At 46.5% G+C, this 14,598-nt stretch overlaps 1 long non-coding RNA gene across 1 annotated transcript; it reads right to left on the bottom strand.

The window, feature by feature from the left end:
* Nucleotides 1-891: 891 nt before the first annotated feature.
* On the bottom strand, nucleotides 892-3,896 carry LOC148335890 (uncharacterized). Its single transcript, XR_015844165.1, has 3 exons — nucleotides 3,824-3,896; nucleotides 1,875-1,930; nucleotides 892-1,789 (listed from the first exon to the last, which is right to left on the bottom strand). It is a non-coding gene; the product is annotated as an uncharacterized LOC148335890 (long non-coding RNA).
* Between the last annotated feature and the right edge of the window lie 10,702 nt (nucleotides 3,897-14,598).

Genomic DNA, 14,598 nt, shown 5'->3' with positions numbered 1-14,598 from the left:
TGATCATGCTGCCGCATTTCTCCTCTGTGTCTCGCTTGTTGCCGCATTTCATGTACTGCCACGACCACGTTTATTACCTGCCCTGTTGATGCTCTCTAGTTTCCTTATCCTTGTGCCCGTTCAGTCTTGTTTAGTTGCCTTTTTGTTGTTTCTTTGTCCACGCCCCGTTGTGTGTCCCTGCTGAGCTCCGGAATAAATCCCCTTTAAGTTTCACCTACCCCTGCTTCCTCGCTTCTTGGGTCCACCTCCTCATCGCCGCAAGGCGAGACCTGACATCTTCCTCTGTATGCACAGAAGGGATCTCGCCACACGCGCATGCGTAGTCAATCACAATAACAACTAAATTGACAGCTTGACACAATTGGTGTTGCTGTTTCATCCAGTCAGTGGACCAGACGCTACTGAAGGTACCGAGGACTAAGCGGAAGCTTGGAGTAGATTGAGCCAAGTCCCTTTGGAACCTTGGATTAAATTTTAGGCAAGCCCCTTCTGTCCATTTTTAAATCTCGTCTTAAAACACATTTTTATTCTATGGCCCTTAACTTAGAATGAGACTCTGCATTGTTTTTATGTTTTTAAGTATCTGCTCCCTTTGTATTGTAAATTCATTTGTTTTCAATCTCTTTATTATTATTTATTGACTGTTTTGTACAGCACTTTGTATGGAACAATGCTTGTTTTAAAGTGCTCTATATGTAAAGGTAAATTACATTGGATAAGTGGAAGATATACATAAGAATTTGATGTCATACCCAGGAAATCGATGAACATGAAGGATAGAACGTCTGAGTCGTGATCTCATTCAAGCAACAAGGTCTCAAGAAGAAAAATCACCTTTATTATTAGAATTGAATGCAGGTGGCAAGGATGGTAATTCATTAACACATCAATGAACACACAATGATTGATCATCAAGACTAGGACTGAATGCTTGAAGACAAGTTTTCGCCTGAAATATACACAGCTCACTTTCTATGGTGTGGGGCCACATGCCCAAGTAGCCCCGGTGTTGGACTGGATGTTGGTCCTACTGGTGGGCCAGGTATGTTGTGTTCATAAGCAGTAAGATATTCCTGGGAGTGCAAGGTGGTATTCCAAGTGGTTCGTTTTCATCTGGAGTAATTGGTGTTAGCTTAGGTCCTGGTGGGCCCTAGATGATAGTCGATGTTTGAAAGATAATGTTCCAGGTTGATTGTTTTTATCTGGTGTAACAGATGGGCCGGGTGGGGGTCCAGGATGACAGGGTGCTGGTTCAGGTGGGTTGTTTTAATATGGATCAACTTGTGTTGGCTCATCTGGTGTTGGTCAATCTGTTTTCATCTTGATTGTTGTGCTCCCCTATGTGGGTTTTGTGTTGGCCCATAAGGTGGGGCGCCAAGTGGCCAAGGAGATAGTGGCCCAAGGGGCCAAGGTGGACGTTGGGAAAATGGAAAATGTAGTGGAGGCCAAGGCTGATGTTGGTAATATGGATATTGGCGTGGTGGCCAAGGCTGATGTTGAAAAAAAGGAAAATGTATTGGAGGCGAAGACTGATGTTGGTAATATGGATATTGTAGTTGTGGCCATGGCTGATGTTGGTTATATGGATATTGTAGTTGTGGCCATGGCTGATGTTGGTAACATGGATATTGTAGTTGTGGCCAAGGTTGATGTTGGTAATATGGATATTGTAGTTGTGGCCAAGGCTGATGTTGGTAATATGGATATTGTAGTGGTGTCCCGGCAGGTAGGCCTTGAGGACTAGGTGGTGAAAACGCTTGTCTCTTTATCCTTTCAGAAAAACAGCTTCCTGTGTTAAAGAGTTGAAAACATTGTGACATTGTGACCTTTCACTTCCTCTTTGTTACTTGGTATTTGAGAGTTTGATGACTTACCAATCACCACAAGGGCAATAGTGAACACCTTAAGAATGATCATTGTGGCTGATATTCTGAAAGACAGTGTAAAGTAATGGTAAATCTGCAGCAAGAGAAAGTCCATCAGGTGAACATGATGGGCGACCTGGCTGCTTGACAGTGTCAGTTTTTGGGGGCCCAGGTTCCATGCCGTGCCATGAGGCACCTGGACTGACCTTGGGAAGAGGCTTATTACCCTCTGCCAATCTTCATATTGTCGCCATTGGCTAGAACACTCGTACTGAAACCACAACTTTTTAGGAAATCAAAATTTTTGTCGCCAATTGCTCATTTATGATGCTGTCATTGAAGAACATGGTGCCAGCAGAACTCATGCATTTCAAAGTTCGCGTTGACGCCGAGCGCCCACTGTGAAAAGGCATTTAATTTCACAAAACAATTTGTAAATAAACGCTTGCATTGTAGAAAATAGCGGGTGCCTTGCATATTTCCGGTTTACAAAATCCACCCGCTTCTCAACGTATCTTGAGAACAATTGCTATTGGTGTAAACAAACATCAAGCAGAACAAAGATTTGATGCTAATGTTTTTGCATTTGCAGGAAATAGAGGTTGATAAATTAGAGCATGTAAACATGGCAACGTTTGTCATTGGGAGAGAGAATTCTTTGCATTCACCCAAAAACATTACGATAATCATTAATGGAACACTTGGGTCTAGAACAAGTTTACCCTATTGTTTTAAGGACAATGTTAGCCATTTGGGCTTAAAAAATGAACAGTAAAAGAGTTTCTTAGGTTATTTTTTGAGCGCATGAAGTCAGCCCAAAGTGTGAATGCTTTCAAGTCCAGTTTGAAACCTGTGCTTATTTTTCCATGCCTTTGATTGAGCTCTTATAAAGCATTAAAAAAAAAATACAATTTTAAAATTAGAATACAATTTTTGGACATTTTTTTGCAGATTTGTAATGACATGCAGGGCATAATACCACAACAATACAATTTTGATTGAATTGACATTTGTCAAAAATGCAGAGAAGGCTATCTTACCCGTAATGTTGGTTTGCTGTTCAGCTGTTTTGTGCCGTCATTGATTGGCAATTTTTATGCACGAGTGCCCCCTTTAAACCCGGCAGACATAAATATCCTAGAGATGTGCCTGCTTTTTTGTGAGAGTAATGTCTGCGTCAATTACGTGTGCGTGATCGCTTGAGGCACGAAGGGAGCCATGACTGCCGCAGTGGCGCTTCCCTTCTTGCCCTTGTATTTAAGCTCAGAAAATACCAAAACTCAGCTATTTTAATGATGAAATAAATCACATTTGTCCGAAAAATACAGAAAACTATAATGGTAAATTTATTTAATTTAATCATAGTTATGCTTTGGCATGGTGGTCAACTGGTTAACACGTCCGCCTCACAGTACAGAGTTATTACAGGCTTTGATTCTGGCTGTGGCATTCCTGCGTGGAGTTTTCATGTTCTCCCAGTGCCTGCGTGGGTTTTCTTGCACCGGGTGCTCCGGTTTCCTCCCACATTTCAAAGACATGAGTTATAGGTTGATTGGACGCTTAAAATTGTCCCTCTGTGTGATTGCGGGCGTGTGTGGTTGTTTGTCCTTGTGTGTCATGCGATTGCCGGGCAATCAGTCCAGGGTGTACCCCGCCTGCTACCTGAAGATGGATGGGATAGGCTCGAGCCCGCCCGCAACCCTTGTGAGGAGAAGCGGCTCAGATAATGAATGGATGAATGTTTGTTTTTGTTTCTCTCTCTTCACATCCAGGGAAGAGGAGGATCTGCATCGGCTGCCTGCTCGAACTGCACGTCCCCGCTTTACAACTTCATTGGACTAGCTTGCCAACATGCATGAAGCAATGTCTATTTTGACTCCAGTACAAATGCATATATGTACATCAAATATGTGCAACATGAATATTGTGTTTCCTGAAAAGATGGAGAAAGTACTCACCAGTACACGCACACTCAAGTTTGCTGTTGGAGCAAGTCTCGGGTCTTGCGTTGGTGTCGGTCCTGCTTCCGTCTCTCCTCTGTTGCCTCACATTCGTGAACGGAGGGTTTAAATCACTTGTCCAGCAACCGTTTAGGTGGGGCCTTTGTTAAGGTGGGGCACTTAATTGAGTTTTCTTTTAGTTTTGCAAAATTACAGTTGGTGGTTTCTATTAGGTGGGTTTTACCAACCAGTATTTCTTCTGATGTTGCCATGCTGTAATTCATTAAGTAATTGAGCCAATCTGAAGTGAATAGAACACACAAAATGTCACCGCTGCCGGAATCTTATGCGGTTGTACTTGGAGCCCTCACACGATTTCAAAAAGCTTTAAACAACATTTTTCATTTTTTTTTTAATCTGTCTGGCCACAAGGAACTGGTGGTGTACATGATCATTGTGGCTTTGCAAAGAGAAAAAACTGGTTAGACTGCTCTAAGTCAACTTTATAGTATGAAGCAGGAAAGAAAACAGCTTTTTACTTGTTACACATTTCATATTGCTCCGGCCTTATTCAAAAATGGATATATTTTTTTACTTTAAACTTCTAAACACCAATATTTTCAGTGTTTTACATATTAAAACACAAAAAACTGCTACATAAACATTTTTTAAAATTAAGACCTAGTGAAGCTGAATTAAATTCCAAGAGATATGAAAATAAACTTGTAAATATTATAAGAACAAAAAAAGAGAGACCATTCATCCATCCATCCATTATCTGTTCTGCTTCTCCTCACAAGGGGTGCTGGAGCCTATCCCAGCTATCTTCTGGCAGTAGGCGGGGTACACGCGCTGGTTACCCGCCAATCCCAGGGCACACAGAGATGAACAACCATCTATGCTCCCACTCATACCTAAGGACAATTAAATTTGTAATTAATTTAATTTTAGTGTTCAACCTGCCATGCATGTTTTTGGAATGTGGGAGGAAACCGGAGTACACCGAGGATACCCACACAGGCACAGGGAGAACATGCAAACTCCACTCAGGCAGGCCTTAGCCTGAATCGATCCCACGACCTCTGCACTGTGAGGCCATTGTGCTAACCAGTCGGCTACCATGCTGCCTAAGAAGGAATATTACCACATACTATTAGAACATAATGGGAATAACACACAGGAAAGCTGTCATGTCATGTTATTATCCACACCTGTGACGGTCCGGAGGACCGTGTGGAGGGAATAGAGGACCCAAGAGCAACCAGGGAGAGGTTAAGAGGTTTTATTGGTAAGGTTAGAGGGGGGGCAGCGAAGTCTGGAACCGGGGAAGGGGAGCTGGAGGGGGAGCGGCGCGGTTGGTCAGATGCGGCTGCGGGAGCGAGGATCGGCGGGCGGGTGGCAAGGCAGCGGGGGCGGGGTGCGGAAGGCAGGCAGGCGGCGAAGCAGCGGGAGCGGCGAGCGGGAGGCAAGCCGGCGCTGTAGCGGAAGGAGCGCAGGCGAGGTGGCGGGAGCGGGAAGCGGCAGGCAGGCAGGATCGGAGCGGCAAGGATGCATGCGGCGATCAGAAGCTCAACGGTGGGGAGCGAAGGCACGGACTCGGACGGGAGCTGGGCGGCTGGAGGGAGAACACGGAAACACAGGGGATAAGCGCGATCGAGCATCAGAGCAATCAGGCGTGAGCGAGGAGAGCGACGACGTGAGCCAAATACCACGGTTGGTCACGGGATAATCCGGCGTCTGGCTCCTGGCGACGCTGGGTTTTAAGCTGGCGGTGATTGCCGCTGATGGGCTGCAGGTGCGCAGGAGCCGACGCCTACGAAAGCCGGAGGCATGCCTGGATGGCTGATGGAAACCGCCGGAGTCCTGAAACACATAACTCGCCAGGCCCCCCAAACCCGAACCACCACAGTACCCCCCCCTCAACGGACGCCTCCTGGCTTGTCCGGGTGTAAGGTGTAGAATTTCCTGATCGGAGAATCGTTCAGGAAGAGCTTGCGAGGGATCCAAGAGCGCTCTTCTGGGCCATAACCTTCTTAGTCCACCAAATACTGGAAACCTCTTCCCCGGCGCCTCACGTCCAACACCTTGGACACCGTGAATGCCGGGTGATCGTCGATCATCAGGGGGGGTGGAGGGGAGACGGTCGGAGGGCTCAGAGGGCTGGAGGAAACTGGCTTGAGGAGAGAGACCTGAAATGTGGGATGAATCTTTAGGGAGTCGGGAAGCTTGAGCCTGACGGAGCACGGGTTAATTATCTTGGTGATGGGGAAGGGACCAATGTATCGAGGGGACAGCTTACGTGAATCAGCCTGCAAGGGAAGGTCGCGAGACGAGAGCCAGACCATCTGGCCGGGCTTGTATTCTGGAGCCGGAGTTCGATGGCGGTCGGCTAGGCGCTTGTTCCGCTGCGCCGAACGGGTGAGGGAAGCCTCCACCTCGGCCCAGACTCCTTTGACCCGACGGAGGTGCTCCTCGACGGAGGGAACCGCCACGGCATGCTCCTGTTCTCCGAATAAGCGGGGTTTGTAGCCGAGACAGGCCATGAAGGGAGACATACCTGTGGCGGTGCAGGAGAGGGAGTTGTGGGCGTACTCGATCCACGGCAGAGCCTCGCTCCATGACACCGGGTTACTGGCCACCACGCACGTCAGCGCCGCCTCCGGGTCTTGGTTGGCCCGCTCGGTCTGCCCGTTGGTCTGGGGATGGTAACCGGAGGAGAGACTGGCCGTGGCGCCCACTGCCTTGCAAAATTCTTTCCAGACCTGTGACGAGAACTGGGGACCTCTGTTGGAGACTATGTCCAACGGGATGCCGTGGAGTCGGAAGACGTGCTGGGTGAGAAGTTTGGCTGTCTCCAGAGCGGTGGGCAACTTGGAAAGGGGAACGTAGTGCACACTCTTGGAGAAGCGGTCGATGATAGTGAGTATGACCGTGTGTCCATCGGATGGGGGGAGGCCTGTGACAAAATCCACGGCGATGTGGGACCAGGGACGGCTCGGGATAGGCAGGGGACGGAGGAGAACCGCCGGGGCTGAGTGAGAAGCCTTCCCTCGAGCACAAACCGAACATGCCAGTACAAACTCTCGCATGTCCTTGGCCATGCTGGGCCACCAGAAGTGTTCTTGGATGAACCGGAGGGTGCGAGTAACGCCCGGATGGCATGTGAGCGAGGACGAGTGCCCCCACTGGAGAACCTGGGACCGCACGGCGTCGGGGACATAGAGACGGTCGGAGGGGCCCGGCCGGGGCTGAGTGAGAAGCCTTCCCTCGAGCACAAACCGAACATGCCAGTACAAACTCTCGCGTGTCCTTGGCCATGCTGGGCCACCAGAAGTGTTCTTGGATGAACCGGAGGGTGCGAGTAACGCCCGGATGGCATGTGAGCGAGGACGAGTGCCCCCACTGGAGAACCTGGGACCGCACGGCGTCGGGGACATAGAGACGGTCGGAGGGGCCCGGCCGGGGATCGGGTTGCTTCCGTTAAGCCTCTCTCACCGTGTGCTCGATCTCCCAGACGGCCGCTCCCAGGAGGCACGAGGGCGGCAGGATGGGTTCCGGTGTGTCTGGACTGGCGGGAGGCGAGAACATGCGGGAGAGGGCGTCAGCCTTGCCGTTGTTTGAGCCGGGGCGAAAGGAGAGGGAAAAGTTGAAGCGGCTCAGAAAGAGGTTCCAGCGAGCCTGGCGAGGGTTCATCCGCTTGGCGGACTGCAGGTAGGCAAGGTTCTTATGGTCCGTCCATACCAGAAAGTGAATCGAGGTGCCCTCCAGCCAATGTCGCGATTTCCGACGTCGTAGTTCCTCTCCGCTGGGGACAGGCGTCGGGAGAAGAAAGCACAGGGGTGAATCTTTTGTGTTTTGGGATCCCGTTGAGAGAGAACGGCCCCTGCTCCGGTGTCGGAAGCGTCCACCTCGATGATGAACTGATGTGAGGGATCGGGATGTTTAAGCACCGGAGCGCTAGTGAAGGCTTCCTTGAGATGATCGAAGGCTCGGGACGCCGCCGGGGTCCACTGGAAGGGGGTGGAAGTGGAGGTGAGCGCGGTGAGAGGGCTGGCTACCTTGCTATAGTTGCGGATAAAGCGGCGGTAGAAATTGGCGAAGCCCAAGAAGCGCTGAAGCTCTTTGCGGGTGGCGGGCGTGGGCCACTCCACCACCGCCTGGATCTTGGCGGGATCTGGCTGGATTTGGCCCTGGGCGATGATGTATCCCAAGAAGTGCACTGAAGGGACATGGAACTCGCACTTCTCGGGCTTGACAAACATGCGGTTTTCGAGGAGCCGCTGTAACACCAAACGGACGTGTCGACGATGATCCTGGAGTGTTCTGGAGAAGATGAGAATGTCATCCAGGTATACAAAAACAAAGCGGTTCAGCATGTCGCGGAGAATATCGGTCATTAAGGCTTGGAAGACAGCCGGGGCGTTCGTGAGCCCGAATGGCATTACGAGATACTCGAAGTGGCCCAGGGGGGTGTTGAAGGCCGTCTTCCATTCGTCGCCTTCACGAATACAGACCAGGTGATAGGCGTTCCTGAGGAGAGCGACGATGTGAGCCAAATACCACGGTTGGTCACGGGATAATCCGGCGTCTGGCTCCTGGCGACGCTGGGTTTTAAGATGGCGGTGATTGCCGCTGATGGGCTGCAGGTGCGCAGGAGCCGACGCCTACGAAAGCCGGAGGCGTGCCTGGATGGCTGATGGAAACCGCCGGAGTCCTGAAACACATAACTCGCCAGGTCCCCCAAACCCGAACCACCACACACACCATTTATTCTGTATAGGTTCGCGGGAGGGTGCTGGATCCTATCCCAGCTGACCACCCCCTAAACAAGTTGCCAGCCAGTCACAGGGCAGACATAGACACCGTCACCGAGTGGGAACCGATCCCACGCCGCTCGCACACAAGTCAGGCGGATGTACCACAACACCATCAGTGACCGACACAGTAAAGGTGGAGAATATTGAATTATATAATAAATAACATAAAAAAACAATTATAGAACATAAAAATATTGTAATTGATATAATTAAAAATAAACCAACAAATTCAATAATTATTTTTACTTAATTTGGTTGTAAATTAGCAACAGAAATTCCTGATCCAATAAATAATATGAAATAAATAAATGTGTTAATAATTCTTATGTTCCTTAGTGCTGTAAATGATATAGCAATATTAAAGGTTGTAAAAACAATTAAAACCAAATAATGTACTGACTGTTTTAACATTGATATGATTTTGATTAAAAAATATTATAGAATACATCCTGCAAACAGGCGGCACGCTGGACGACTGGTTTGCACGATGGCCTCACAGTGAGAGACAGCATCGGGTGTGGGTTCGATCCCGGCTCCGGCCATCCTGTGTGGAGTTTGCATGCTCTCCCCGTGCTTGCGTGGGTTTCCTCCGGGTACTCCGGTTTCCTCCCACATTCCGAAAACATGCATGGCAGGCCGATTGAACACTCTAAATTGCCCCTAGGTATGAGTGTGAGCGTGGATGGGTGTTCGTCTCTGTGTGCCCTGCAATTGGCTGGCAACCAGTTCAGGGTGTCCCCCGCCTACTACCTGAAGATAGCTGGGATAGGCTCCAGCACCCCCCGCGACTCGAGTGAGGAGAAGTGGTACAGAAGATGGATGGACATCCTGCAACCATTCACATAGATTTGTAACTCATCCTTCAAATCTGGTTTCATCCCATCAAAATTGAATACAGCTAAAACTATTCTGAAAACTGGAAATAAACATTTACTCACAAACTACAGTCCAATATTACTGCTGGCACAGTTCTCAAAAATTCTAGAAATTTTTTTCTCGTGCAGACTCGACAACTTTATGGAAAAGCACAATCTTTTAAGCGAAAATCAATAAGGTTTCAGAGAAATAAGATCCTCCTCTATAGCAGTAATAGTACTTGTGGAAGACATTGCTACTAGTATAGATCAAACAAAATTACTCTTGGGATTTTCATTGTCTTATAAAAAGCTTATGACACAATAGATCAAAATATTTTAATGGAAAAAATTTAGAAATATGGTATGGGGTTTATCATATAAATGGATAAAAAGTTACTAGATGAAAGAAATCAGTATGTGCAGTTAAACAACGTAAAATCGAACCTGCTGAAGATAACTCACAAGGTTCCCCACGGGTCTGTGCTTCGTCCCAAATTGTTTATACTATATATTAATGATATCTGCTGCTCTAAAGCACCTAGAAAAATCCCATTTGCTGATGATATAACATTGTATTGCTCAGGAGAAGCTTCTGACTACTGTAGAAAATAATTTAAATTTGTAAAAAAAAAAATGGTTTGACGCAGATAAATTGTTTGAATTTGACAAATTTCAAAATCTTTAGCACAACTCCAATTAAATACCTGGTTGAGATTACAGGACATTAAATTGCATTTTTTTGTCGTTATTATAGATGGAAAATTATGATGGAAATCACAAATCCATAATGTTAAAAGTAAAATATCTGAAACTATAAAAACAAGAACCTCCTAAAAAGGAATTATTTTACACATTGTATTGTTCATTATTCCTGTCATACCTGACCTATTGCGTGGAGATATGGGGAAATTCATATAAAACAAATACACAACCTATCCATAAACATAAAAAAAGAGCTATACGAATAATCAACCATTCAAGTTACCAAGAACCAACCAGTCTTTTATTCATGGCATTAAACACACTTAAATTGCAGATCTTTGCGGTTTTATTTTGACAACGTGAACCTGGAAAAGGGTTAAGTCTACGTTTTTATACCGGGAAAAAGATGCAAACATGTGAAAATATCTACATTTACACAATACAACTTTATATAGCGCATTTCACAACAGCTGGAGATGTGACAAAGCGCTTTGCATATGGTGGAATATAAATTAGTGGGAAATTAGAGCACAAATTAAAACACATGAACAATAGATACCAAAAAAATAGCAAAACAGCACCAGTCTCATGTTGAGTCAAAAGTCAAAGAATAAAAATGTGTCTTCAAATGAGTTTTAAAAGTGGAATGAGAAGGGCCATGCCGAACATTCACTGGTAGGTCATTCCAGAGAGAAGGACCGGCAACAGTAATGTGAACAAACTGGAGGTTTCTCACATCGAGAACAGCCTCTGTTTGAACTCATGGCTGTGCTGTATTAGGAATTCCTGTTGTAGTATGCCTGATAGAATGACAAAATTAAAACATATACAGTGAATGTAAAAAAAAAAAAACTGGGATTAATCAGAGGCCATTTAACTTGACATGAACTTTCACTGGTTGACCCTGAACACAGCTTCTGTCAAGGCAAAAGTGCAAAGCCTAAGTACACGGAAGCAGGCGTATTGCAAAACGAATTCATTTATCCAAAAAACAAACGCGTGAAATTACCAAACCACTAAATTAACACCCTCCATAAAAAGCAAGACTCAAATAACAAGAAACTCAGGCAATAAGATCAAAGCTCTTTTCAATGTAGTGCGCCAAATGGAAATGATGCCATTTTGGCAGGAAAGAAAATGTTTTTCCATTTAAATCAGAACAATCATAGCATGTTGTCATTGGAAAGGAATGTTTGGATTTGGTCATTTGGTCACCCATATCAATAAAAATAACTGATGTGGATTTTGGTGTTTGCATGTTCTCCCCATACCTGCGTGGGTTTCCTCCGGGTACACTGGTTTCCTCCCACATTCCAAAAACATGCGTGGCAAGTTGATTACACACTCTAAATTGCTCCTAGGTGTGAGTGTGAGCGCGGATGGTTGTTTGTCTATGTGTGCCGTGCGATTGACTGGTCAGTTCAGGGTGTTCCCCGCCTACTGCCCGAAGATAGCTGGGATAGGCTCCAGCACCCCCTGCAACCCCAGTGAGGAGAAGCTTTACAGATAATGGATGGAGGGATTTTGGTGGTGGCCCGGTGACCGACTGGTTAGCAAAACATCCACAATCAACCGGCAAAGACTTAAATAAACCATAGGACATAAACACAAGCAAACTTACGGGGCAACGAGGTCCACCTGGGCAAGGCGCGGGCAACGAGGTACACCTGGACAAGGCGAGAGTGCCTGGAATAAAAAATGTTGGTAACCAGTCCGTTGTCATGTCCCTAAATTTGGGGTTACACTACTAACTTATTAAAAATGTGTTTAAATATGTGTAAAAAGAATTTACTAGATGTGGATATTGAATGTAACTGATTTCCTCAATAAACCTGAATATATTCTTTTTAGATTTTAGATTGCATACATGTAGAATGTACCCTGCAATTGGCTGGCAACCAGTTCAGGGTGTCCCCCGCCTACTGCCCGAAGATAGCTGGGATTGGCTTCAGCAACCCCCCCGACCCACGTGAGGAGAAGCGGTACAGATAATGGATGGATGGATGTACAACATGTAATATTCACATAAAAGTTTGAAAATCCCCCATATGATTTAGGTGTTCATTTGAGTGTGAAAGTGGCCATAATTTGTCTTTTATTTGACATATACTTTCCTTATGGACAATAATCCTACTCTATTTATATAAGGAGGATATGATGTGTGCCATACAGACTTTTGTCATATGGGGAGTGACAGATCCACTTCATCTTTTAAACATGTTAGGCCTATTACCTTTTATCAGTATCCCATATTTTCACGACCATAGGGCGCACCTAGAAGTCCCAAATTTTCTCCAAGATGGACAGAGTGCCTTATGCGCGGACCTAGTTCCAAAAATCTGTACATGTTCTGTGACTTTCATGAGCACTCCGCTGGACTGACTGGGATCATTTCATTCCACAGTGTTTTGGCACCCACTTTTGGTGATGTTTGAGACAACAGAGTCTGCACTGATTGTGAGCATTACACTGCACCCTCAGAGCACCCTTTGTTGGTGATGGTTTGAGGTCACAGTCATTTGACAACAGACCAGTATGTACGTGCGGGACAATGCTGGATAAGGCGAGGCAAAGCAAGGCAAGGCAGTTTTATTTATAAAGATAAAGATAAAGATGACCTTTAATAGTCCCACAATGGGGAAATTTGCAGTGTTACAGCAGCAAAGAAACAGATCACACAGAGGCGGTGGCTTAATGTAGCCGTTAATGTATAACATTAGCAGCAGACATTCATAAAAAGCATGCAAATATTCACAGTATACATGTATATACACAGATCCCCATGTATATACACACTTACATCCCACAACATATAAAAGTGTAAGGAAACACTCCTAATGTCTGTCCATGTGTTAGAAAGGTTCCTGAAGTTGAATGTTGTCATGGTTTAGTGTGCTTGTTGTGTGATTAGAGTCGCGTCGGTGCCGAGCTCTCGCGAGAAGCGCCCGCATACGGGTTACTGACAACTGCCTGTTGCGCAGCAGTTGTTAGCCGATCGCCACTAGCATGTGATGTGTTTTGATGCCTCAGTGGTCGTGTGCGTTCCTGACCTCAAGTGAGTACACTGGTGTATTAATTTGTTTACAGTGTTTATTCATCGCGTCGCGTCATGTCTACTCCTGATTAGTCCGGTTTGTCGTTGTGCGTCACCGCTGTGCTTCTTGCCGTGCTACGTCGCTGAGCTCCCTTTGAAGTTCGCCGCGTCACTGAATGTATGTCTTTAGCTCGGTGTGTGAATGTCTAAATGTTACCCTCGGTGTGTTAGTTATATAAAGGAGGTTGTGCTCCACTAGGGCATTTGTATAGTTTTTTGTTTAGTTTTATACCCCTATGCCGCCGCCATTGTGCGCCGTCCGCGGCCGTAGTTGGCAACTGTTTATTGACGCAGTCGATGTGTGTCTTATTTGGATTTATGTTGTTTGCGCATGCAAGTCCATTTTACAGCTGCTATTCTGTTGAGTTGAGCCATATACTTACTTATGTGCTGTTTCTTTCTGTTACAGAACCACATGCTCACTGCTTCACATGCTCACTGCTTCACATGCTCACTGCTCCTCATGCTCACTGCTTCATATGCTCACTGCTTCACGAGCTCAGTGCCACATGTGCACTTGTACACTAGCTCACACTGTTGACAGCCTGTTGCCTGTGCTGTTACATGTTGGTTGAAGATAAGCCATTAAAACTGCCAACCCACATCGTGGACTCATCCTTGTGACCGACACCCGGGGGTGAAAAGAGCATATCCCCTTTGAACCAAGTCACTGATAGAGTCCACCCTAGGCTCTCCAACACCATGGTACAGAGGGGAAATAAATAACAACGCTGCAATGATAAAAAAAGTACTGAATGATAGACAATACTGCAATGATAAAAGTACTGTAATAGTAAAAGTACTGCAATGATAAAAGTACTGTAATGATAATAATACTGTAATGGTAAACATACCAGCCTGGCATCAGTGTGGATGATGCCATCATCTACCTGCTCCACACTTCACTCTCCCACCTGGAGAAGGCGGGGGGCACGGTGAGGATCATGTTCTTTAATTTCTCCAGTGCCTTCAACACCATCCAGCCCACCTTATTGGGAGACAAGCTGGAGCAGGCGGGAGTGGCCCACCACCTCATCACATGGATCCAAGACTACCTCACAAACCGGCCACAGTACGTGAGAACACAGGACTGTGTGTCTGACGTGCTGCTCTGCAGCACGGGAGCGCCGCAGGGAACTGTTCTGGCTCCCTTCCTGTTCACCCTCTACACCTCGGACTACAAATACAATTCCACAACCTGTCATCTGCAGAAGTTCTCTGATGACTCTGTGATTGTCGGCCTCATCACTGACGGTGACGATCGGAAGTACAGAGTGGTTGCGCAGGGTTTTGTGGACTGGTGTCAGCAGAACCGCCTCCAAA

The sequence above is a fragment of the Idiotropiscis lumnitzeri genome, chromosome 6 (genome assembly GCF_059441095.1).
Source record: "Idiotropiscis lumnitzeri isolate Australia: NSW breed Sydney's pygmy pipehorse chromosome 6, RoL_Ilum_1.0, whole genome shotgun sequence".
NCBI classification, from domain to species: domain Eukaryota; kingdom Metazoa; phylum Chordata; class Actinopteri; order Syngnathiformes; family Syngnathidae; genus Idiotropiscis; species Idiotropiscis lumnitzeri.
Note: the sequence above shows the minus strand (reverse complement) of the source record. Positions and strands in the feature narration are given on the sequence as shown.